Raw genomic sequence first — 24,296 nt, forward strand, 5'->3', positions numbered from 1 at the left:
TCTGCTCAAACAAGATTACTGAGGCTCTCCTTTTCCTCCCATACTGAGGCCCCCAAACCCTTCCTGAGACCCAGCCCTTTGACCTTCCTGCAGAGTTTCTGGGAACCTAAGGAAACTAAGACATGGCAATAGGCACAATGTCTAAAATCTCCTGTTCAGGGCCCAAATTTCCTGAGCTCACAGCAGGAATGAAATATTTCAGCTGTGACATAAAGCCTCTCATGTTTGTTGAGCAGAGCAAGGCAGGGATCAGATCTGATTCATTAATAAACTTTTGTGTGCAGTAGCTCTGTTTTTTCTTCAGGCTCTTGCTGCTATACAATGAAGTACATGATTAAACCCAGCAAATGTCAGCTCAGAATCAATCTGGTTTGAGCAGGTTCTTTTTAATTCAAGTTACTTCAGTGGTGTTTTCAGTTGCCACTTGCTGAACAGTTGGAGGGTATTGGTTATGTTACAATCCTCAGGAAAAATTAATTCTGTTCAGACCTAGTGCAAGCAAATTTTATTGTGCATGCAGCTGCTCAAGATTAAGTAATTATATAGTGAGGCTTTGGAGGCAATGAATTTTAGATGAAGCATGTACACATTTTATTATGCATACATTTTTCTTGATCAGTTTTCTCTTCATTTGGTCACTCGCTTATGTAGAAGCAATGAGCAAAATCTGCATATTTCACTCTTTAGAAAGAAAATTTCCATTTACAAAGCTGTGATGCTTTCAGCCCACACATCCTTTAGTGAATTTTCAAAGCCCACTGATCTATTACACTCCACACAGCAGCTTTAATAAACAGGTCATCTCAGAAAGACCCAGGTTAGAGCCTCAGCTGTCTCAACAGTCTTTTCTCTTTTGAGCTCTCTTTGAGCTCACTTAGAACCATTTCACCTTCAGGTGAGCAGGGGTGGCATCATGACCCAGGTCTCATCAGGGGATGTTTTACGTGGGGTTTTTTGTTGTTTAGAAAAAGGTTATAAATCAAAAGTTTCCTCTCTTTGTTTTGTTCTTTCCAGGCAGCTGAAAATTCTTTCTGTTCAAGCTGGTTTCTGAAAAACACCAAAAGAAGACAAAAGGGAGAAAAGCAATTCTGAAACAAAGAGCAAAAGGAGACGTTTCAAAAAGAGCCTTTCAGCAATTTTACAGTCCAGGTTACCTGAAGTGTATTTATGTAACTGGTCCAACCTCAGCAAAGCCTGCAGCAGCTTTGGGTTGCAGGTCAGATCTGTTCACCATGATTTTGGCTCCACATCTCAAAGAGGGACTTCTGCTGCCACCCTGAGCACTCCCCTGGCCCTGCTCAGACCAGAGGCTTTGCCCTGGGGCAACACATCCTGGAACTGTTCCAGCAGAGGCTGAGGGGTCATTCTCCTGTCTTTATACCCAATTCATGGGACCATCTAGCCACACGGATTGGAACCACATCAAGCATGCAATTGCACCTCTAGTGAATTGGTAACATGTACAATAAGGAGCTTCTGTTTATTTTCTGGTAGCTGAAGAGGATGTGGGATCTCAGAAAATGTTAAAGTGCTTCAGACAGCTGGTACATGATCCTGACAGTGAAAACTGGTACATGATCCTGACAGTGAAAACTGAACCTCTCAACTCTTTAAAAAATTTAAATCAGCAGAACCAGTTCATAGTGGGTCAGTGCTCTGTGTCTAACAGCTGCAGCAGGTTTGGTCTAAGATGGATAAATTATATCAGTGAACCATGATGTGAGCCTGCAGAAGATGTGAATGCAGCTGAGGGAAATGTGTTTCTGTCAGAAAAACACACTCTGCAAGGTACCTCACCTTAAAGCTCTTTGGCTACATTAATTTTGAGCCTCTCTGAGAGCCTTTTTCCATGACTGCCTTTCCTTCAAGCCCAGCTTTTGCAGCACATTTCCATAGTGTAGTACACAGAAATACTAATGCTGTATTCTGAAGAGGTTCTATAGCAGGAAAAAATAAGTATATCTATGCATTTACAGATATTTTTAGATAAATAAATAAAGGTACAAAGCTGCTCCTTGTCACATGGCAAAATACCCAATGTCTACCTGTGTGGAGCATGAGTCAGCTTTATAAATTCAACCAGCAGAAAACTCATTTTATTGTAAATGCCATCCAGGACTGCCATCACTTATCTGCTGGTGAAAGAAGACACCATAAGCAGGTGCTTTTTACTGGTGCTGTGGAAGAGCTCTGTGTGCTTGGAACACAGATCAGGGCTGAGAATGCTCCATAAGACTTTGCTGTAGAATGCAATCCTGGTCTGTCACTCAGCAGTGGTGCCCAAGGCCTGTCCAGCCCCCTGATGCCACATCACACCAACAAGAAACACAGGTACAGTCACTCCATTGTAATGTTGTTTTCTGTCAGCAGCTCCTGAAAAAAACCCTGATATTGTTCAAAACAATAGATAGAAAAGTGATGTACCTTTGTGATCCCGTGCGCTTCAGTACTGCTTGCATAAAAAAGGGATAGATTTCTTGTGGGCTGTATTTTATATTACTGAAGCTGTCTTATCTGCTCAGACTGATGCCTCTTGTTCTGTATTTTATCTAAATGTGTGTTATAAACTGCCTCATGTGGAGGCAAGAGCAGCAGTGTGGTGCCAGAGGGGCTCAGGGGCTTTGCTTAAATCAATGCTGTGTTGACTTTAGTGAAGCAGGGTGCTGACCCCCTAACAGGGCTTTTGATGATACATCCAAAGCCACTATTTGTACTGCAGTTGCCAGTAAATGAAACCAGCAAATTCTTTATCAAATGTGCCTTCAGAAGTGAGAGGAGATTTGCAATGATGAAAAACAGGACCTGAACTCTTAAAAGCTCAGCTGTACTCATTTTTTCTTGGTCTGTACCAGCCATGGGTAATGACAATTACGTTGCCTGTCCCCATCTCATATGCAGGAAAAACATATGAATAGTTGGAGATATTATTTTTTACTTTTAGACATTGTAAAATGAGGAAGGGGAGAGGAAAAAAAATCTTGTTTGTATGAACAAGGGTCATAAAAATCAAAACTGGAAAGAATAGCAGAACACAAGACAAAAGCATTTCATTTTAGCTTTTGGCAGTTTGTAAAAAAACCTTTTAATGAAAAACTGTTCTGCATGATAAAACAAAATATCTCAGTGAAATGTTTTGACTGCTTTTCATGGCTTTTTAAATGGAGCTAAAGTCCAGAAAGTTGTACAAAATAATACCATGGGGTCCCAATGCCAGTATTTCTTTTTTTTGGTGCTCCAGAAGCATAAGAAAAAAAAATTTCTGTTTTTTCCTCTGAGGTTTTCCAGTTTATGTTTCATGTTTGTCTCAGCTGCCTGGCCTGGGTGTGAGGCTGTCCTGGCTGCACCTGTGGCATGCACAGAAACTCTGCTTTTCAGGGCATTTTGGGGTTCACTGGAGCTGCACATGCACAGCTGCAGCAGGGCAAGGCCAGCTTTGCAGGGACTCCTGCAGTGGATTTTCCAAGCAATCAAAGATTTTCTTTTATAAGCTTCAAACCTAATTTCTTGCTGAAAGAACTCAGCTTTTACCTGAGAGGTGTGCATGAAAGAAAACTTCAGAACAATTACTTTTATGGCATCTGCCAATATTTTCATTTTAGCTTAACGGGGGATTTAAATGATTATTGAGTCCTATTTTCTGAAGAGAGCAAATGCTCTCTTTGAGAAATTTGATTATATTGAGCCTCTAACTGAATAAACATAATACCAGCCCCAGTGGACTAATTCCATTAAGACTTGAACTATCCACCTTGAAGTTGCTCATGAATACAAAGTGCCAGAGCTGCTGGCATTGCTGGGTTTGCAAAGCAACTTGTACATTTATGTGTCAGATAATAAAAGCCATATTTATTTGGATATTAAAATGAACTGATTTAATAATATATTTTAAAACGTCACTGTTACTGGTATGGTCTTTCTCTCTGCGTGAATAATACTCTTTATTACAGCTGTATATTACCTCCAAAATAACTCTTGCTCTGAACATTGCAAGGTGGTGGATCTGTGATCTGTAGCATAGACAGGTGGAGAATTTTAATTTTCACAGCAGAAATTTCAATTTCAGTATTTTGCCTATCCAAACTCTGCTCTGTCTTACCAGTTTTTTAATTCTACCTATCTTTTAGATAACTCTTTTCTATCTAAATAACATATTACTGCTGAGGTTTGGGAGTCATTAGGGAAGATCTGCCCAATTAGCATGTTAATTAGGACCTACCCAATTCAGGGATAGGGAGGTGATTGTTTTATTAGCATTCTGTGAGATGAAAGAAAGATTAATGACTGTGCCTGCACCCCTTGAGGGGTAGAGAAGTAACACTTCTTATTTGAGATATCTGTGTGTGTGAGGAGGTGTTTGAAATGGCTGGGCTTACTGAGGGAGTTGCCTGCTGATTAGTTATGCCTGGAGCAGAGAAAAGTATAATTGAGTTTGTTTCTTGATGAGAAGAAAATGATAGTGCAAAACAAACATAACAGGGTAGAAATGTCTGCTCTTACAAGTGCAGTCCTGCTGGTAGCTGGAGATCAGCTGAAGCCCTGCTCCCTGAACTGGGCTGGCAGGGTGAGGCTCTGCCAGAACCCAGGACACCCCTCTGGGTGCCCTGGCTGGCTCAAAATCCTGGCAGGGGCTCGGAGACCCTGGCAGGAAGCCAAAGACACTTGGGAATTCAATCTCAACCCATGGAGCAAATTACCAACTTTATATGAAAAATTACAAGTCACAAGTGTTTAAGTAGCATAACAGTAGTTGTCACAGGGTGAAAGGTGAAATTTTGAAGAATTTTGCTATAGGGATCTAGGAGGCAAAATGGAGGGATTTGGGTGTTGTCCTTTCCTTCTCCCTTCTTCTTTCTAGCCTCCATCTTCTTGGTGATGGTTTAGAGTAGGAAGTCACTGTCTAACATGGGGGATAGGTATTGGAACATAACTGTAAATATCAAATACATAGTTTGTAGTATAAAAGACAACCCCAGCCCCGTGGGAGGGCAGTGTGCCTCAGACTGACCTGCTGAACAGACCTGGGCAGGCCAGACAGAAAATGTTTTAGATAAGAAATAATAACCTTGAGAACATGAGCTGAAGACTTCTGATTTCTTCTTCAATAACTGGGTTGGGAAAAGAGACTTTTAATACATCTCGGGGTCATCTCAACCAGAGGAGATCCCAAGAAGGCTCCTGGCTCTTTCTTGCAGTATGGTTTGTGCAGGTCCTTAGAAACCTGGTGGCTGTGGATGGAAAGTTGGTTTATAACAAGCATCTCTTCCAGATGCTGTTTCCTCCCAGCCATGTGCTGCCCTGCAGCCACAGAGCATGGTACCTTCAGCAGGCTGTGCCCAGGGCATTAAAATTCAAAGGGCCTGAAATAAAGTGCAGGAGCCTTGGGGATATGTTCTGGTTTGGCAGACTGTTGGTGCCACGCAGATTTGCTCCTCTTCTGCCTGTGATGCTGTGAAACTGATACATTCCAGGATTCTCTGGCACACATAACCCATGCCTGTCATTTTGTTGCAAAACTCCAGCACTGATTTATTTCAGGCTTCTCAAATATTCATGTACCCGGGGAAACACCAGATTGTTGGTTTCTTTGCTTCTGAGTTCTGCATAGACAACACCTGTTTTGATGCACTTCTGTCTGATATAAAAACTTTGTTCTTCTTTTCCTTTGTTAATTTTTTCTGTAAGGAGTATCAGCTTCTCATAATGCGGAGGGTTCTCAAGGTGGTCTCATCCACAAAGGCTCAGGAAATTGCACTCCTGGCTTTGGGATTTGAGCATATATGCCTTGTAAAGCAAATGATATCTTCTTCCCAACATTATCCTCAACAGCATAGAGGAGACCAAACCAAGTTCCCTGTGGGCATTACCAGTTTACCAAAACTTGTTCTGGTTGCAAATGCTGTTCTTTAAGCCTTTGTTCTATTATTGTCTGTGGTGCTCACCTACACCTCTTTGTTTGTCTGTCACTCGTGCCAGTCTTAAAATTTCTTTTAGAAATTGATGCAGTTCCAGGTAGATTTGCTAGAGGAAACGCCTTCATATTTAGGTGTTTCTGTTTGATGATCATAAAGAACCATTTGATGCAGTAAATTCCCAGTGCACAAGCACAGACCTTATGCTTTCAACGTTTTAGTTGTCTCAGTGTTAGGATTTTTTTAAATCGAGTAGAGCTGGGGTGAACTGCTTTATTCAGACTTTTTTTTCTTCTGTGAAGCTGTGTCATCCTTATCCATGTGAATGCTTCTGGATCTGGATTGTAAATTAATCTCTTGCTGAGTTTTAAATTGGGGTATGAGCCACTCACTCATCTCCCAGAGAATGCAGAAACCAGGAGATAAGACCTCTGTGCTCATGTGAGTTACAGCCAGGCTGTTCAATAAAAAGCTGCAGATAGCCACAGTTTGTGATAACAATGTGGTTTTTCAAGTCGCCCTGAGATGGAGTTTGCTATTTGTCAAACAATACCATTTTGATCAAATAAAAGTAAAAGCTGCCTACGTTATCTTTCCACACAACCAACAGTACCTGTGGGAGACACAGTTCTGTATAAAACAACTGATTCCACTGATATAAGCAAATTAGGTTTTTGTGACACAGGGAGGAGTTTTCTTTTAGCCTAAAATGCTCCCCATTGAGAACTCCCACCAGGTGTGCTATGCTTTCTGAAGTCATTAATGTAGATCAAAGAATAATTAGGCTTTGGCAAGCATAAGGGGGTGTGATTAATCAGTCTGAACAGCATCCTTTTATCTCATAATCCCAACTGTTGAATCAGCCTGGCGTGGCCAGGCTGCAGGAAAGGACCCACACAATTGTTTTGTTCTTGCACAAAAGCATGGCGTGAGGAGGAAGCAAATCCATCCTTTTGTTTCTTACCTTTCTCAAAACTGAGGACTGGGGCCGAGTGTTTATAGCAAATCACAGATGCAGCACTGAGCAGAGAGTGAACCAGAGCACCCAGTTCTTTGTGACTGATGGACACCACCCACCACAGAGAAGTGGAGAATCCATGCAGTAAATTATCTTTTGAGGGCAGTCCTGTGCAATGAGACTGGTTCTCACTCCGTGTGTGTCAGAGAACACACCAGGACTTTCTTGCTCACTTACAGGAGTTTGCTTTGCTCTTTGAAACTTTTGTTTGCTCTTCATAGAAGCTTCCTGTACTTTTTGAAGACATCTATGCCATAGCTATGTAAAAAGCTACCTCTGCTTGCAGGTGGCCTATCAGTTCCTGGGATATAAATGTTGATAAATGCAAAGGGGAGAAAGTCAATGTTGTTAACATGATCCTGTGTCTATAGAACACCAGCAAGACTGTCTGGTATAAATGTGATCAGGGTTTGGCCTACAGAGACCTCCTCTGGTTTAATTACCTGGCAAGACCCAGAAATTCGCTATCAGCATTTTAAAATCCATTGATTAGATTAATCCAGAGGCAAAGAATCTGACCAGAATTTTTTTTAATTGACTTTACATGCTTCTGTTAAATAAGAGCACTCAGTCCTTCCCTGGGGAGGAGGCAGCCACTCAGGTGTCTTTTTTGTGAATCCCTGGAGAGAGCAGGGAAGAGCAGGTTCTTAAAATGTAAGGGGACTGTACAAGCCACTCACCAGGCAAAGAGAAAATGGGAAGAATTTTTTTCCTTCTGCCTTTTCTCCTGAAATGGTGCTCCTGAGAGAGCAGCAGGGTGCAGGATGGAGAGGCTGGAGCAGCAGCCCCTGCCCATCCCAGGGCTGCTGTCAGAGCCCCTCATGCAGAAACAAGGAAAGAAGATGTTACAGCAAGTAGGCAGCATTTTCCTAACAATATTATACTGTTTGTCTTCTTCACTTACATCAACATTTCAGTGAGAAAACAACAAAGCGTTTCCCTCCACCTAGCAGTAAAATATATCTCAAATAAAATGGGGCCAGTAATGCTTTTATTACCAAAGTATCTGCAGAACAAAGTGCTTACTTTCTCCTACTTATTTCTAAATCATATCCACACTAACTGTTGCATCCTTTTTCTGCATCCCTGACTGTGTGAGAGAAACTTGGGGAGAAATTACCTCAATAATGTCTTTCTAATCTTCCTTGTTTACAGCACACTTTTTGTTCAAAGTCATTATGACAGTCATGGAAGATTCTGAGTATGATGCAGTTATTGAATTTTAAATGAAAACTAAATTGGCTGTGGTAGAGGGGAAAAATATCTCATAACACAGTAATTTTTCCTCAGGGTACTGTTGCTACATTTTATTAGAAATAAGCAATTTTCACCATGTCTCCAAAATGTATAGTGCAGATAAATGTGAGATATTAATCTAAGGAAAAAAGGCTTTTACACGTATTTAATGCCAAATGGCTGTTTAAAGTTTGCATGTCTTCCACATTTTTCTGGAGTGCAGCAGAAACTATTTACCCATTTTACTGGAGTGAAACATATCTCAGTTCTCTGCACTGGTCAAAAGCCTCCTGTGGTGTCAGTGAGATGGGATTTAATTGAAAGGTCTGGAGGTTTTTTCTGCTTGGTTTCTGCAGAAAATGTTCCTCACTTCCCAAATTTCTTGATTTGGGAATGAGGAACATTATTTGTGTGTAGAAGGTATCAAGGTGCCTGTGTGGCTGCTAAACAAACCTGCCTGCAGGGCAGGTACCCCTTTTCCCATTCCAGCACCCTCCACCAGCCCCGAGGCTCTCAGGGGGGTTCTGCTGGCAAGGAGGCAAAGGGGAGGTGTTTGAGAAGATAAATATGGGGGTGAAATAAAAAGCACCTTCATCCCAGGGCTGCAGCCAGCTCTGTGAGGTGCACTCACAGGCTGGCTCTGTCAGCTGGCAGGGAATGGCTTGTCCCCAGCACAGCTCAGAGGCTGCCAGGAGGGAGCTGGGAGCAGCCCAGGGCCATGGGCAGGCCCCTGGGCACCCCCTGAACTCTCTGGGCACTCCCCTGAACCCTCTGGGCACCTCCCTGCCAGGGCCTGGAGAGCAGATCCCTGCAGCATCCTCCCTTCAGCCATTCCTTCCTTAGCCAGCAGCACTGGTGCCCTGGTTTTATGGGTTAAGATTTGCTTCGTTCCCGCAGCAGCTCTCAAGTCAGGCTGCAAACAGGAGCAATGTCCCAACCAGTGTTTAGTGAATTCTCATTAACCAGGATTAGTTCTTGCTCAGCTTCAGCTGCAGTTGCAGTTTGTCAGGCAGGGAGTGGATGTGAATGAATTGTTGCAGAGGAAGGGGTGTATTTCAGTAGTAGGGGTGTATTTCAGTAGCTGCAAAGTACAAATTAGTGTGGAAAATGCATCCACATGTGCTTGGTGGAGTCCATAAAGTCATGGTTTTACTCATCCTGGCCCTGAGCTGCTGCTGTGACCAGCCCAGAGCATTGTCCTTGTGCCCAGCCCTTGTGCTCGTGTCTCCTCTTTGTTTCATGGCTGTAGCTCACACTGGGAACCTAAACCCTCAGCAGGGTAAGGGCTCAGTTTGGTCAGAAAGACCAAAGTGGGCTTGACAGAGGATGCAGTTCTGGAGAAACCATGGTTTGCTTGGCCTCAGGTACCTTTGGCCTTTGGGAGGTAAAACCTGCATAGACAGAGTCCAAAATGAGTGCTAGAGGCATGTCAGGGGAGTGCAGACAGAGGATTCTGTAACATCCTCACCCATTTGCAGAAAATCTGGTTTGGATTTCAAATTTTCACACTTCTGCCAGGATGCTAAAATAGAAATTCCAGGGAGGTTTGCAAGCAAGCTCGCAGCAAACCTCACACTAAGTGAGCTAATTCAATTTATCAGTCCTGGTCGGGTGCTGGCACCAGAGAACATTTAGAACTGAACACAAGTCTCTTTCCAGATTAATCACAAGCTGTTATATTTTTATGATTTAGTGGTGTTGTTTATGACTAACATTTATGGAAGATAACTAGTAAATTTTCAATAAAAGCTTTTCACCTCAAGCTAAGATTATAACAATTTTAGGGATAATTGGGCAACTGTTGAATTCAAAAGCTGATAAATATAGGGAGATTTTCAAAACTGTTTATTGCCTACTGACTTAATGGCAGGTTAGACTGCCAGATGCATCTCTCTGTGATGAATGTATGGCTTGCTAAAAATAATATTGTTGTTCATCATTTGAAATATATGGCAGCCTGTAAGCAAATGAGAGGGGTCCTCTCCAATTTCAAATTAAATCAGTTGTGAAAAGCATTTCCTAATTAACAAGGCTTCATTTTAGAGCAAATAACAAAATCCCTTATAGTATACATTTCAATCTTCTGTGTTTTCTCTTTGTAAATATGCCATCTTTTGTTGCTTTGCTTCCCATGTTGTCTGTTTGGCCTTCATAAACTGAAATGGGAGAGGTGTGAGTTAACAAAAATTATGAAAAAAATATGTGTACCTCACTATATGATCTGTGAGCTGTCTACAGAGGCAGAAAGGAAAGACAACCTTACAGCCATCATGGCTAAAGAGTGTTACAGTAATCTGCATCAGCCTAGAAAAATATTTATAGTAAACAGGTTGAAAAAGGTCAAAAATCTCTGTTCTAAGGGAAAACTTTATCCCCTCTCCCTCCCAAATGGAATTTCATGATGTTTGCATTTTGCTCTCAAATTTCCTGTGGAAGTGCTTGAATTTCAGTACAATTGCTGTTTACAGTAATTTAACACAAAAGCACTCTTCAGAATTCTTCTGCATGTGCATGGGTGCAGTTTTGTTGAAGTCTATCCTCCACTTAATGATCTTTTAATTAATTGTTTCCTGGTTTTCAGCTTTGCATTGACTGCCACACATTCAATCTTGGCTTCATATTTTGGACAAACTCTGCAGTAAATAGTGTTTCAATTTCTACACAGGGAGTGTAAACGTAATTCTCATTTCCAGCATCATTCAAATGCCCACATAACTCTTATCCCTGTGAAAGTAAATTGAATCTGTCACGTCATCTTCTATGGCAGCCTGATTCTTGGGAACAAAAGATATTGCAGCTGACAGATGGAGCCACACACTACATAATTAAGTCTCCAGTGTGTGTCAGCTGCAGCCTTTCAGACACAATTAGAGTCTGACCAGTTCACCCATTTAGGTACTTTAAATAAAAACAAAAAATATCCCTTTGGTGGATGTGGAGGTTTCTGTTTAAAAAAAAAAAATGAACTCCAAAATGCATTAAACAGAAAAAAAATAGGATTTTGTTCATTGCCAGACCTTCCAGTGATAAAAATTGATAAAGGTCTTTAAATCCTCGTTTTACCTCCTTTTCTTTTGCATTTATTATGTCCTTAGTGTAGCTAAGCATAAACTCTTCTCAGTGGGGAGGATCATGGAAGCAATGGATAGAAAACACATTTTCTTTAGAAAACTGGCTTCAGGAACACCCAGCTGTGCAGGAGATACAATCACATTGGGTTTGTAACAGAAGATTGTAAAACTTGGGCAGAACTATGAAACAGAAAACTTTAAGGAAAGACAAAAGGCATGAAGTGGTGTGTGATGCATCCAGAATTAAAGATGAGCCTGATGCACAACCTTGTGATCTGGCCTCAGCATCTGCCACCTCTGGGATCTCCATGTTTCTGTGACTTTTCCTCACAAAGACAAATGGAGAAGAGATTTTGGATAATCTGCTCCACTCCTGGGAAGGGATCAGGTGCCTTACACCCATCACCTCTGCACACCTGAGGTGCTTTGGTTTGTAAGAACCCTGAGCAACACCAGATCTCAGTGTTCTCCTGTGGTTTTAACCTCCAAAGCTGATTCCATCTTTTCTGACACACACTCCTTTGTTCAGTCTTTCTTCCCTCCCTAAAACACACCCAGCAGTTGCCTGACAGTCCTTACACTGATGCACCAGCAGCAGCTCACAGAGTTACAGCTGCTTCCTCACATTCTTTTTTTGCTTTTTAGGTATGTTTTGTTTCATTAGAGAGAAGTTCCATGCTGCTTTTATTACTCTGACTACTAATGAAGGATAAGCTTATTAATTCAGAAGTTTTAATTAAATCACTTGCAGAGGGACCTGCTTGGCATGAAAATATATTCAGTGTGTGACTGAAAGGAGCCCCTGGTGGTGCAACCTTCCTTGCTGACCATCCACACTGGACACTTGTATTCCAAAGCAGCCTTGGTGAGGAGGTCAGGAGGCAGGAGACACAGGGGTGCACTTCCCAAATGAAGGTCTTCAACCACCAGGGCAGAATTTCAGCTTTCAGCAGACATCTAAAAGCTAAAATTTAGCTTTTATGTCTAAATGTAGAAAAACAGGTTGCCAAGAATGTCAGTCAACTTTTCCTACAAAACCCGGCTAAAATGGGCTGGGATGCCTCATAGTTGATCCTATTGGGTTACTGCTTTAGGCTAGGGAGTCACTTCTAGCAGTTTAAATTAGGACTGGAGTGAAATTTATTCACTCCATTCGAGCCTGAAATCTCCAGAAAGCACATGCACCTCTGTAGTACTTCTGCATTGAGAAGACCCAGGACTTGGTTTGCCTCTATGGCTTATATCAGATAGACTTGATTTTAAGAAATAAATGTTTCCTTGGGGAAAAAAAAATTAAGCTACTTTCTTATTCTGGGAACTCTGGTGAGTATGGCCTTTGACTTCCCTCTTTCATGCTCCCTGCCCCAGTCTGGCATAGATTTACAAAATTGATTTAAAGACTGATATTTCTCATCCCACCCCCAAAGTAACCAAGTTACAAAAGGTTTTCCCCTGATAAAATGCATTCTTGAGAATGCCATCACCCCAGGTGGACTCAGGCAGGAAATATTTTTCCTTGCAGCCAACAAAAGAATAAGAAAAGACAGAGAAAAATTCCTGACTTCATTTATCAGACTTCACCCTGTTGCTTCCTTTGGCCCATGCCTCTCAGTTCTGCATTGCTGTTTGAGTTTGCACAGTCCTGGCCCTGACAGGGCTGTCGTGCTGGGAGGGTCTGGTTTGGATCTTGGACACTGGTGTAAGGCAGGAGAAACCCCCCAGGCAGGAGCTGGTCACTGCAAATCCAACTAAAAGCTGTAACAGCCACCATCCATCAGGTGGAAAACCTGGAGAGAGCAAATGCTCTTATCTCAAACGCTGAATTTACAGTAATTAACAATTGTAAATGCAATTGCAGTGTATTATAGGCTGTTCTTTCTATGATTGTGGGGAATGGAAGTTAATGGAAATACACTTGATAATAGTTGTTGGCTGAAGGGCTCCCATTAGCTGATCCAGTACCTCCAAATGCACACTTAGGTAGAAATGCTGTAGATGAATCTGCAAGAAATTAACTGGGGTTTTTGGTTGGTTTTGTCATTGAGAGAGATAATAAAGATGTTTCTCAGTAGGCTCAGCTGGGATATTACTGCTGTTTGTACAGCCAATGTTTTGTTGGAGATGAAGAGCTGTGTATAAACTTGTTCACTACCAGAAACCTGACAAGCACTGAGCTAATATCATGTCAACAACAAACTGGGGGTAATGCCTTTCCTCTCCTTCTAATAGATTTTTCCTTACATATAATCATAAGCAATATTAAAAAATTACAATGGGGGTAAAAAAATGGCCTCTGGAAGGTGTCTGCTCTCTGTGATTCAGTTTATCTGACTCGAGGTATCAAGTGCAGAGAAGATGAAAACAATTTGTTTGGGGATTACCTTCAGAAAGAAACTTGATAATCAGTCCAGTGAGTAGCTGCTGCATTTGCCTGCTACCCTCTTGCCTAGAAACTGTTGTTGAATGCAATGAAATTATTGTGTCCAGGGGTGGGGAGTGAAGGAGAGCTCATTGCTCATGGAGCTGCCTCTGCTTCCCTGTGCAGAAGTGTCAGCAGCCACTTAGCAGGGCTGTTAATTGGATCTACAGTCACTGACCACTTAATGCTCTTTGGGTTTTTTGTCCTTAGGGAAACATAAACACATAGCACAAACAGGGAAGTTTAATGCACAGACCAGTTTAGTCCTCAGAAAATGCTTAGTGCATCTTCAACACAACATGGCAATCAAAGGCACACGTATAATTATGTTTTATAAAGATTTTATAGGAATGGCCGGAATAATATTAATGATGTGTGAACTTAGGTGACAAGACTTGATTTATGTTTCAGGCAATTACATTCTACAAGCTGAAGTAGAGAACAGAGGTAATTAACAAGAATAATGAAAGCACTACCTTCCCCTAAATCACTGTTAAAAAAGAGTAAATAATAGAAGACAAAGGGATTATGAGTCAAGTTGTGTCGTTATTCATCAATTTTAGAGCAGAATGGTGGGTTTAATTAGTGAAATGGCATAGCACTTTCTTGGTGCTTTTCAAGTAGTCTCCAAGCTCTTCTATCACTGGGAGCAAACATCTGATTGAATGCAAATGGCAGTGATTGCCTTCTCCACACTCCTGATCAGGGAAGGAAATTTCCTTTTGTGCTCCTCTGAATGAAGCAAAGGAAATGATGAGTGGCCAGGCTGGACTGGGGAGTTTTGCAATCCTGATTGCAGGCGAGGGTCTCCCTAATCTGCAAAGGATGAAAGCTCCCACTTCTCCAGCAGTTCCAGTTTTCTGAGTTGTTCTGTTCCAGTGTTTAATCTGCAATGCTTTGTGGATAAGAAAGCAAATCGGTCTCCACTGTAAGGACCCTTATCTATTAATTAATTTTGCCTTGTCTGATCCCAGGAGAAGACATTTCTCATGCCAAGCTGATGCAGAATTGCAGTGCCACGAGCAGCAGGAGCCCGTGAGGATAAGCACAATGTGCCTGCTCAGACAGCAGAGGGCAAGAGCTGCCACAGTCCCAGAGCAGGGTCAAAAACTGGCAAAATACCCAGCAAAGTTTCCTGTTGCAATATTTTAGCTGATACAAGGACTGTTCCTTTGGAAGTTGTTTTATATTCTATTCATTCCTCTGAGGGCTGAGCAAACATGGACTGAAAAAGTGACTGACTGAAGAGAAGGCTTTTTTCATCCTGATCAGCTTGGGCACTGATTTTGACTGGCTTTACAGACTGAGGGATAAGATAGTTGCTACTTGTAGATGCATTTGATCTCTCATTGCCAGGAGGACATGCTGCCATTCCGATAAGGAAAAGCAGCACTGAGTTATTTCTCCATTCACAGAACACAAATCTGGTTCTGCAAGCAGTTTGCCAGACGTGATATCAATCAGTACAGCCTCTTTGCTAATCCCCAGTCGAGGGCCAGGACAAGGGTAATGCAGGAGATCCTTTGTGAAGAGGTTCAATATTTTCTTGTGCACCGAGTCAGGGAAAAATCTCTGTGGTTCAGAAGCAGCACTGACTGACCAGAATCGTGTAGCAGCCCTTTGGGTTGAAGGCCTCAAGAAATTGGACTTCCCAAACCTTTTTAGATCTGACTGAATTAGAAACTTAGCCTGAAAAAGATATTTTGTGCTGGTTGACTTTAAAACCCCCAACAAACAAACAAAAAAAAAAAACCCACACAAGAAGAGAAATAATTGTCATCATTACAGAAAGCTAAATCAAACTCTGTACATCTCAACTCTTTACAGCCCAAAACCCAGATGCAAGTTCTGATATTAGGCTTCCTCCACATCCTCAACTGGCAGGCAGCACCATATTTTAAAAGGAAAATACAGAAGGTTTGCTCTGTTTTTCAGAGCCTGGTCCTTGCACAAAGGCTCTCTGAGCTCGGTGTGACTGCACGGGGGTGAGAGTGGCTCTGCAGCAGCACAGGTGACATCTGTCCTGCAGCTGACACAAGCCCAGTGCAAACCTGAGCTGCCTCAGACCTGTACTGCCAGCGTGTGACACAGTCAGAGCTCCACAGAGGCAAACAGCTTTTTCTGGTGTCCTGCCTCATTGGAAACTGGCCAAGAGAAGCTGCTCCTCTGGCAAAATCCTGGCTCGCTGAAAGAAAAGCACATTATGAAACTGCCTGTTTTGAAGAAATAAGGCAACTTTCAATTTGAGCTTCTTGGAAATTAACACAACAATTTTTTCTTCAGGAAAAAAGCAAATATTTTCTTGGGGTTTAATATTTGAACTTGGTATGAATGTGTATATAGTGCACAATGTACAAAAGTGTTGTCCAATTTCAATGACAGATTTCTTTCTTGATTGAAACACAATGTTTCAGTGGTCTGAAAATTAGTCTGAAGTATTTTAACTTACAGCAAAAAAAAATACAAACACAGCAAGTCATGTGACAGTTTCATGGAAAACAGGAATTCTGATTTCAGTTTAGACAGGACTGCATTGGCTACTTTGAGTTTCAGTCCTAATGGATAAAAGCATAACAAGAATTTTCCTGGAAATCCTTGGAATTTCAGTCTGTGAGGGGCAGATTCTTATTCTTCGTGTTCACCCCCTTTTTTGCCTGTGTCTGGGCTTGGGGAGTGAAGCAGAGCCATTTTAAAGATGCCACTGAAAATCAGGGGAGGGAAGAAGTGCTCCAAGGCTTGTAGTGGGTGTGTGGAGGGAGGGGGGAATTTTAAACAGGATTTAATGGAGCTGGGAGCTGGGTTATTTAAAACTGGTGCAAAGATCCTTTGTATTGACAATTCACTGTATGAGCCATAAACTCTTCACTCTGTGCCTATAAAAGATGAAAGGACCAATTACTTATTGAGGCATTAAACACCCAGGGGACAAAGATGCCTGTCTAGCAATAGTAAACATATTGACTGAAACCTATTTGAATTTCAAATTGCCAAATGTCCCGATTTTTTAAAAGCTTCCTATGATAACCAAGGTCTGGAAAGTCAATTGAAACTTAATTCTCCTGGATATCTCATGGGGGGAAAGTACATGAATCTGGACAGATTCAATTATTTAATTTTAATGAAAAAATAGATAGCTGCTTTATAATTTCCTTATAGAGCCATAGATGGGCACTCAGCTCCTTTTTCTAAGATGTTATCCTGGGATAAATGACAACAGTGGTTTGGCAAACACAGCTTGCCAAGAGGTTTATGTCCTAGGGTTTTCTGCTTTCTCTTGTCCTTAGATCTTTTTTCTCTCCACCTGGGACCAGGACTCTCTGCTATGCCAGCCCACTCCAGAGGAGCATTTCCTCCCTGCCCAGGGACAGCACAGGTGGAATTTATAAAGCATTGCCCAGGGGACCTGTTGGAGGATGCTGAACATCCCCACACTGCACAAGGACACGTTTCCTGTCTCATTTATTGGAAAGACTCTCACAAAGCAAATCAGCTACAGGCCAATGCTGCTGCTGCTGAGATGCCCTGTGGCTGACACAGGACAAAGTCAGTCCTGATAGCAAGTGTGGAAAAACAGCCACTGGCCATGTCCTGGAATCCCCCACCCTCAGATGCTCCTGGGACTGGCCATGATCATCAGCCTGATCGACTTGCCATCAGCTCTTGCCAGGAGGCAGCTGGGCAGAGCTCATCGAATTAAAAGTTACAGCTAACTCCCCCTGCCTCGCACTGCTCTCACCACATTCATTAGCAGAACAGCTCATTGTATTTAATTGCCATTACTCTGAATACCAGTGGAGTTAATTACTTGCTCTGTATGGGCAGCGCTGCCTGAAACGTTGACTCCACATAAACCCATTAAAACAATTAGTGCAGTGTAATTGTGGGTATTTACTGTTGGATTCATTTTCCTTTTGTTTTTACTGTAATGTCATACACAGAGCAAAGGTCCACAGCAGCAGCAGGGCTGTTATCAAAAACTCAGAGGAGTTTATCCTCCTCTTTATATGCTCTGCACACATGGAGGGAGCATCCCTAATCATAACAGCTGCTGTGTGCGTAGTGCTGGGCAGGAGAGGCAGCACTGCACCCCTGTCCTTGACCTTGGCATAATAAAGCTTTTGTCAGATGCAGCCAACAAGAGCAACTCAGTACTTCTGTCTGAGCAAAACTGGTGTTTGTTGTTGCTTTTGTTCCAGCAGAAGCTGGTTACAGGAGGATGAGTGGCTGCATATCAGCATCCTGTGGAAGAGATTCCATCTCCGCCCTTTGTTTCGGGTGGTTTCTGTTGGGATTCCCATCATGCAGTCATTTTTATGTATTCCATTTTCTCTCTGTCTTGGTGTACAATCATAAATGAAGGCAAGCATTTATCACCACAGCAGCTTTAAATAACAAATGCTTGATGAATTTACTCTCAGCTGGCCGGAAGCAATACTGTGATTGCAGCGTTTTATAATCATCAAGACTTGTTTCTCTAAGCTGAATTAATTTGCATGGGCAATGTGTTATTAACAAAGTTGCTGGTAACTGGTGTGTACAAGCACACTGTGGGAGAGGACTCTTTCTGCCTGTGCTTTCGTTGGGCAAACTTAACCTTGTGTGGTGTTTTAAATGGATGGGTGAAGAATTGTACCCAAGGGAAAGGTTTGAAGTGAGTGCAAGGATTCTGACTCCATGTGGGACAGATCCTGCAGAGCCAGGCCTTGTCTCTGGCCATACAGGACATTCCTATATTACTGTCACACCTCTCTCCAGCCAGGGTCTTACAGGACAGTAAATCCAGCACTAGGGTTTGTACTGCCAAGTCAAAAAATACAGACAGAAACATTTTTCTTGCAAAAATTCAATCCATTGCTCAAGAGTATTCAAAAATTCTTGGTGTACCAACACATCAGGTATCACCTGTCCTTCATGCAGCCAGAATAAACCAGTTGATGCTGTAGATCATGTCTGGGGATGCATTGACCGGAATAAACTCCTTGTTTACACTTCTCTAAACCTAGTATTTACACTTTGGTGGGCTGGTAGCTTATGGATCTGGAAGGATGCTCCAGATATTTGCTTCAGTAGCTGACATGTGGCCAGCATGTGTTCTGACTTCCTCAGATTACTTCTTTTTAAGATGGTGGAAGGTTTCTCCATCATGTCTGGGGGTGGATTTTTGTGCCTTCAGCAGAAGCTTCAGTCATTCCTTTCCGTGAAGGTTCTTAAATGCTTCTCACAATTATTTTAAGTGGAGGGCACTGTTTACACTTCCCAGTCTCAATGAGGTTTCTGCAGCTCATTGTGGTATTTATTGCTGTATTAATTGCTCATGCACAAAGGCTTGTGGTGGTGTGCAAAATGCTAATGATGGATCCTAATGACTGTGCACCTCCCTCTCCTTCTCTGGTCGGTGCTTTATTGATGTATTCATTAAACTGCCTGAGCAGCAAGGCTGGATGCACATACCAAAACATTTCCTTTTCATCGGAGAAAAAGACAGACCCTGAGAGAAATTGGTGGTTGGAAGATGCCAGACAGTTATCTCTGAAGGATGAACAAAGGCACTGTGAATAATCATGTAAAAACTGACAGTCAGAGTGAGAGGCTGTGCCTCACAGAGAGAGGGAGGTGTGGCAGCATGTTAAAGGGCAATTTTTGCATTTTTGAGAAACTTGTCTGGAAATGGGTCCTGATCTTGTAGAGATGCTAGGAGATAATCATATGGACATGGAGCACATTGTCTTTGAGGGAAGATGCAGTGGGTTTGATGTTTCTGTGTATTTGTAAAGGACTGCACACACATGGAATTGAGCTAATGATCCTGGAGTGTGTCCCCTAGGAGAGCTCCCTCTTTGCCTCAGGATGGAGACACTGGCCCATACCAGCTTTAATAATTTATTTTTATTTATTTCCTTGAGTATGTTGAGAGGAAGGTGATGAGGAAAGGCCATGGGCAGCTTTGGGTGCATCCCTGTAGAGTTTTCCAACAAGAGGCATTTCAGAGCCTCTTACAACAGAAGTATCATAACCTCCACATGCCAAAGGAGAAACCAAGGCACAAAGGCATTCAGGAGATGAGAAAAGGGTTAGGTGTCCCAAGACTTCAGTGTTTTGTCAACCCCCTTCACTGTTGACTTTAAACTGTGTGTCCATCTTTCTTTCTTCATTCCAGGGAGGTACAGGGGAGAAGGCAGTGATGTCACACCATCTTTGTCAGCATCACAAAACACACACTTATAGAACAACATCTATAACATTATAAAATAATGTAAAATATTATATAAAATATAAAATACTGTTATAAAATAACAACATTTTTTCAGTTCCCGAGTTTATGCCAGAGCTCTGTAGAAATAATTGATTAGGTTTCAATTTATGCTCAGAATGGTAACTGACATGGTAGCAAATGTGTTCATTGATATCTAATTCGGTGTGGCTAATTTCCTCAATGCCAGCTAAATGCCTGGGTATTTCTTATCACATTAAGGTATTATCTGAATCTTGTTGCACATTTGTTCAGTGCTTCTGTAGCCATGACTTAATTACATGGCAACTGACTTTATACCCTGGCATGGAAGGATTGCTGCTCAGGTGGTTTCCTCTAGATAAACAATAGATAATTGCCATGCTCCTACTTTAATTAATGTGAATTATAAGATTATTTGAATGATCTTGGGTCCAGCCTTGGTTAGACACAGATCACCTCTCCAGCCATGCTGAGCTCCCACAGCACTGAAGTTTTCAGAGCAGGTTTTCACTCAGCTCTACAGAAATTGGGACTTTTGCATAGGAAAATACTGTCCCTCAGCCTGAGGGAATGACACACACAAAACAATATTTAAAATTTTACTCCTTTGGCAATGTTGTCAGTCTGCGTCTCGCAGGAGAAAGACAGGACCGCGCGGACAGGGAAAAGGGAGATGTTTATTGAAGGAGCGTCGGGCGCGGACAAAAAAGCTTGCTCGGCAAGGTCTTATAACTAGAACACAGCGACCAATCTAAAATTTTGAGAGGAGGGAATAACGCATAACAAACAGCTCAGATGTCCAGTGTAAATAAATTAGGGGTTGAATCCTGACCTCTAAACCAATCATTCAATGTCCAGGCCAGAATGTTCTGGATGAGTGGGCAAGGACCCTGAATAACAGACAGGCAGTTAGGGAGGAATTTAGGAAAGATAAAGTGTAGCTGACGGGACAATTCAGAAGAGGGAGAGAGAGAAAGCCCGGGCAGAACCATAAACAGAATGGGGGGTACAGGAATAAACCAACTTAAAACTAATGCACCCCTACATGGCAAGAATTCCCTACCCCCAACCCTCAGAGGCCATGCAGCACAATCCTGCACTGTGTGACCTACTTGAAACAAGTGGGAGTCAATATCTATTAACTTCTCTCTGTTCTGTAAGTCAATGCCTTGTCTTTAAAGCAGTTGTTTCCCTCTCCAGGCTGCACAGCTCATGATCAGAGGAAAAAGGGAATTTTCTCACCTCCATCCCTCGATGCTCTTTCCCATTAATGCAGCCAGGTGAGGGGAGGTTCCCAAAACCAGCCAGGAAAGGCAGAGAAGCAAGAAGGGGATGTGGGGGCACCTCTGGGTGAACAAATCTGGTTTTCTGGTGTGCAGGAAGCTTGTGTCAGGATTCAGCTCTGGGTGTGTGGCACAGCCTTGTGAGCAGAGTGAAGGGAACGCTCATGGAGTCAGAAATGCTGGGGGAAAAACAGAAGTGATCCTTCAAGATACCTAAATAACAATTTGTGACTCAAGTGAAATGCTCTCATTAGGCCCTCTGGAGGAGAATTTGGCATTTCCTGTGCCACCTGCAATATTAAAAGAAAATGCTGCTGACTTCTGCATTGTCTCCTGAAAGGCACAGGGGATGACAGAAATGTAATTAAATTACCTGCAGCATTCATCTGTTGTCATAGCAGCCCTCACAATGAATATAACGATAATTTCATCTGTAGCTTAGCTTAATGCAGTTTTGCCTACAGCAGCCAGAAGACAGTTTGCTATTCCACATCTGCCAGAGTCCAAGGGTTTCCATTTCAGTGGTCTGGAGTGGAGTAAAATCACAGATGGAGGCTTTGCTGCACTTCCCCAACATCAGGCAGCACCCACGACCTGTGAGGGATCTCGTGTGATCCAGGAGCTCAGATTAGATGATTATATTTTCTTCTAGCCTTAAAAGTCTCAGAATCACTGCCTCAATTTATAGGCAGGTAACAGAAGCACAGTGAAGTGTTCTTCCCATCTCAATCAAGCCCACCAAGAAGCTCTGGCTGTGCTCTACACACGTCCTTAATTTCCCTGGAGGAGTTTCAGGCTGGACATGTGGAGCACAGAGAGGACACAGCAGTTTTGGCACTGATGTAGGGCACAGCAGACAGGGTAGAATTAATCTTTTCTTTATTTTTAACTTGCCAAGGAGTATGTTTTAAACTGAGACATTATTGATGGACCCAGGTGGCTCCAGGCACCTCCTGATTCTCTCTTGCTAAAAGTGGGATGAGCTCAATGCCCTGCAGGGCAGTGATCCCCATCTCTGTGCTGAGGGTGAGGGGACAGCAAACTGTCTCTGTCCAAGGGCTAAAGGACTGAATTATCCTGGACACCTGCACAATGTCTAATACCTAAAGGTAGATCATCCATTTAGTCCAAGAAAAGGTAACAGGCTACTCCTAATTTCTATGGCTTATCCTTCTTTGGATATGAAGGAGCTTGTCATTGATTTATCACTGTAAGGAATTTCAGAAAACCTTGCTTTACTTGCTGATATTCAGTTCTGTTTTATTTTTGCTATTTATCTCTACTTTCTTCCAGGAATGACTGCCATTTACCACCTTTCTCAATTAAGCAGTCCCATAATTCAGTTATGTAGCAATAATATTTCAAGAGAACAATTAAAAACAAGCCAAGAGTAGAAGAATGTGATAAATGAGACATACAGCATCTGCAACAAATATGTAGCTCCACCCAATACACCTGGGAAATATCTCCTTCTTTTTGCTTCTATCCACTCCATTCCTGTTTGGGGAGGTTTAGGGAGCCAAGGTTCATCCTGCAATGACTTGTTTTTATCTCACATATTCAGGAATGTACAAGTTGAAGAGTTCTAAATACCGTGTGAAGAAAGGGTAACTTGTGCATGGCCAAGATAAGCTGATGTGTGAGCTGAGCCTTGCCTGAGCCTGGTGCATGGAATATTCCTCCTTCAGGCAAGCTCTGCTCAGAGCTGGGGAGTTTTCTCTCTCTCCAGAAACTGTGCATAATGACCTTCCCAGGCTGAACAGTGCTAAAAGGAGTTGTTGCAAATTCCTTATGCGTTGTAATTTTCCTTTTCCCTCTATGAATAGACCTAATAACACAGCCACATGCACAGTGCCTCACCTCTGATGCTCTCACTTGCTTTACCCAGTGCATAAACAGCATTTATTCCTGTTTTACTGATGAGGTAGGAGGGATGGCAGCAGCAGGAGAGGCAAGTGTCTCTCAGCAAGAGTGAGATGTGCCTTTGCCATGCTGGATCATGCCAAGCAGTACTGTCTGAGATCTTGGTAAGCATCAAATAAATGTCGAAGGCAGGTCTTGCTGAGGGGCCATCAGTCAGTGCCTGCAGTGCAGAGCTGTGAAACCCAACCCCTGGTACTTGGCCACCAAGCTCTGGAGTCAAAGGATTTGCTCTGAGTTGCAATGCAGGGCTGGAAATTCTGAAAAAATCTCCAGGGGCTCAGCCACCAGGCCCTGGTTCACCTGCAGATACCTGATTTTCCTGTGATCCACGTGTTCTTTTGGAAAAGCTCCAGTTTATCCTTTGGAGAATATTACAGCTTGAAATCAATTCAATTTGACTGAAATCACCCACCCTGAGAGGCACCAGCAGGTTTGTCCCACAGCTCTCAGGGGCTTTGGTCTCATTGGGCTACAACCTTTGAGCATCACCCTGCTACAGGGAATGGGGGAAAGGGTGGAACCATCTCCTTCCCAGCCCCAGGAATCCTTGGCTGATGGGTTTACAACCTGTTTGGGAGCACTGGAAATGCTCCATGTTCCAGGGTTCCACAAAGGATGCTGCTGCTGAGAAAGGATTGAATGGCACCAGTATTTCTGATCTGACACAAAAATGAGATTGGTTGTGAAGAAGTACATTAAAGACAGTTTTAAAGATCCAGCAGTAAATATGCTGAAGGTCATGGGACATCACAAGTTAATAAACTCAACTGGATAATTTAATTCAGCACAAAGAACTCGTCTGTGTGCACTGAATAGGAGGTAAGAGTTTGACATGACGAGATGGAAAAAGCTTTGTTATCCTCTTGTCTTGCCAGGATTTGCTTCAATTACACCAAAGAATGTTACTTCATTCTTGCCCTAATAACACTGTAGAGGAAATTAAATTACTCATATATAACAAAAGTGAACTGATTTTGACATCTCTTCTAGGCAAACCTCCTGCTGTATTAGCTCCTAAGCACATTCTCCCTCACTTAAGGTCTCATGCATATTTATGATTATCACTCATAGTAAATATAAGCACTTTGTGAGAACACAAATTAACTGCAGGATGTAATGGAGGTTGCCAAGGGTGGTTTTTATTGTTGACTGTGACATGAAGCCTGCAATATGGGCACTATAATGGATGGATCGTGAGGCATGGA

The 24,296-nt window shown here is 42.5% G+C and overlaps 1 long non-coding RNA gene across 1 annotated transcript in view; it reads left to right on the plus strand.

Moving 5' to 3' along the window:
- Window positions 1–24,296, plus strand: part of LOC135282758 (uncharacterized) — an 87,830-nt gene that overhangs the window by 41,282 nt on the left and 22,252 nt on the right. Inside the window, exon 5 of the long non-coding RNA XR_010348801.1 lies at window positions 1,015–2,331. This is a non-coding gene — a long non-coding RNA (uncharacterized LOC135282758). The remainder of the gene's footprint in view (window positions 1–1,014; window positions 2,332–24,296) is intronic.

Source organism: Passer domesticus, chromosome 17 (assembly GCF_036417665.1).
Source record: "Passer domesticus isolate bPasDom1 chromosome 17, bPasDom1.hap1, whole genome shotgun sequence".
Taxonomy (NCBI): domain Eukaryota; kingdom Metazoa; phylum Chordata; class Aves; order Passeriformes; family Passeridae; genus Passer; species Passer domesticus.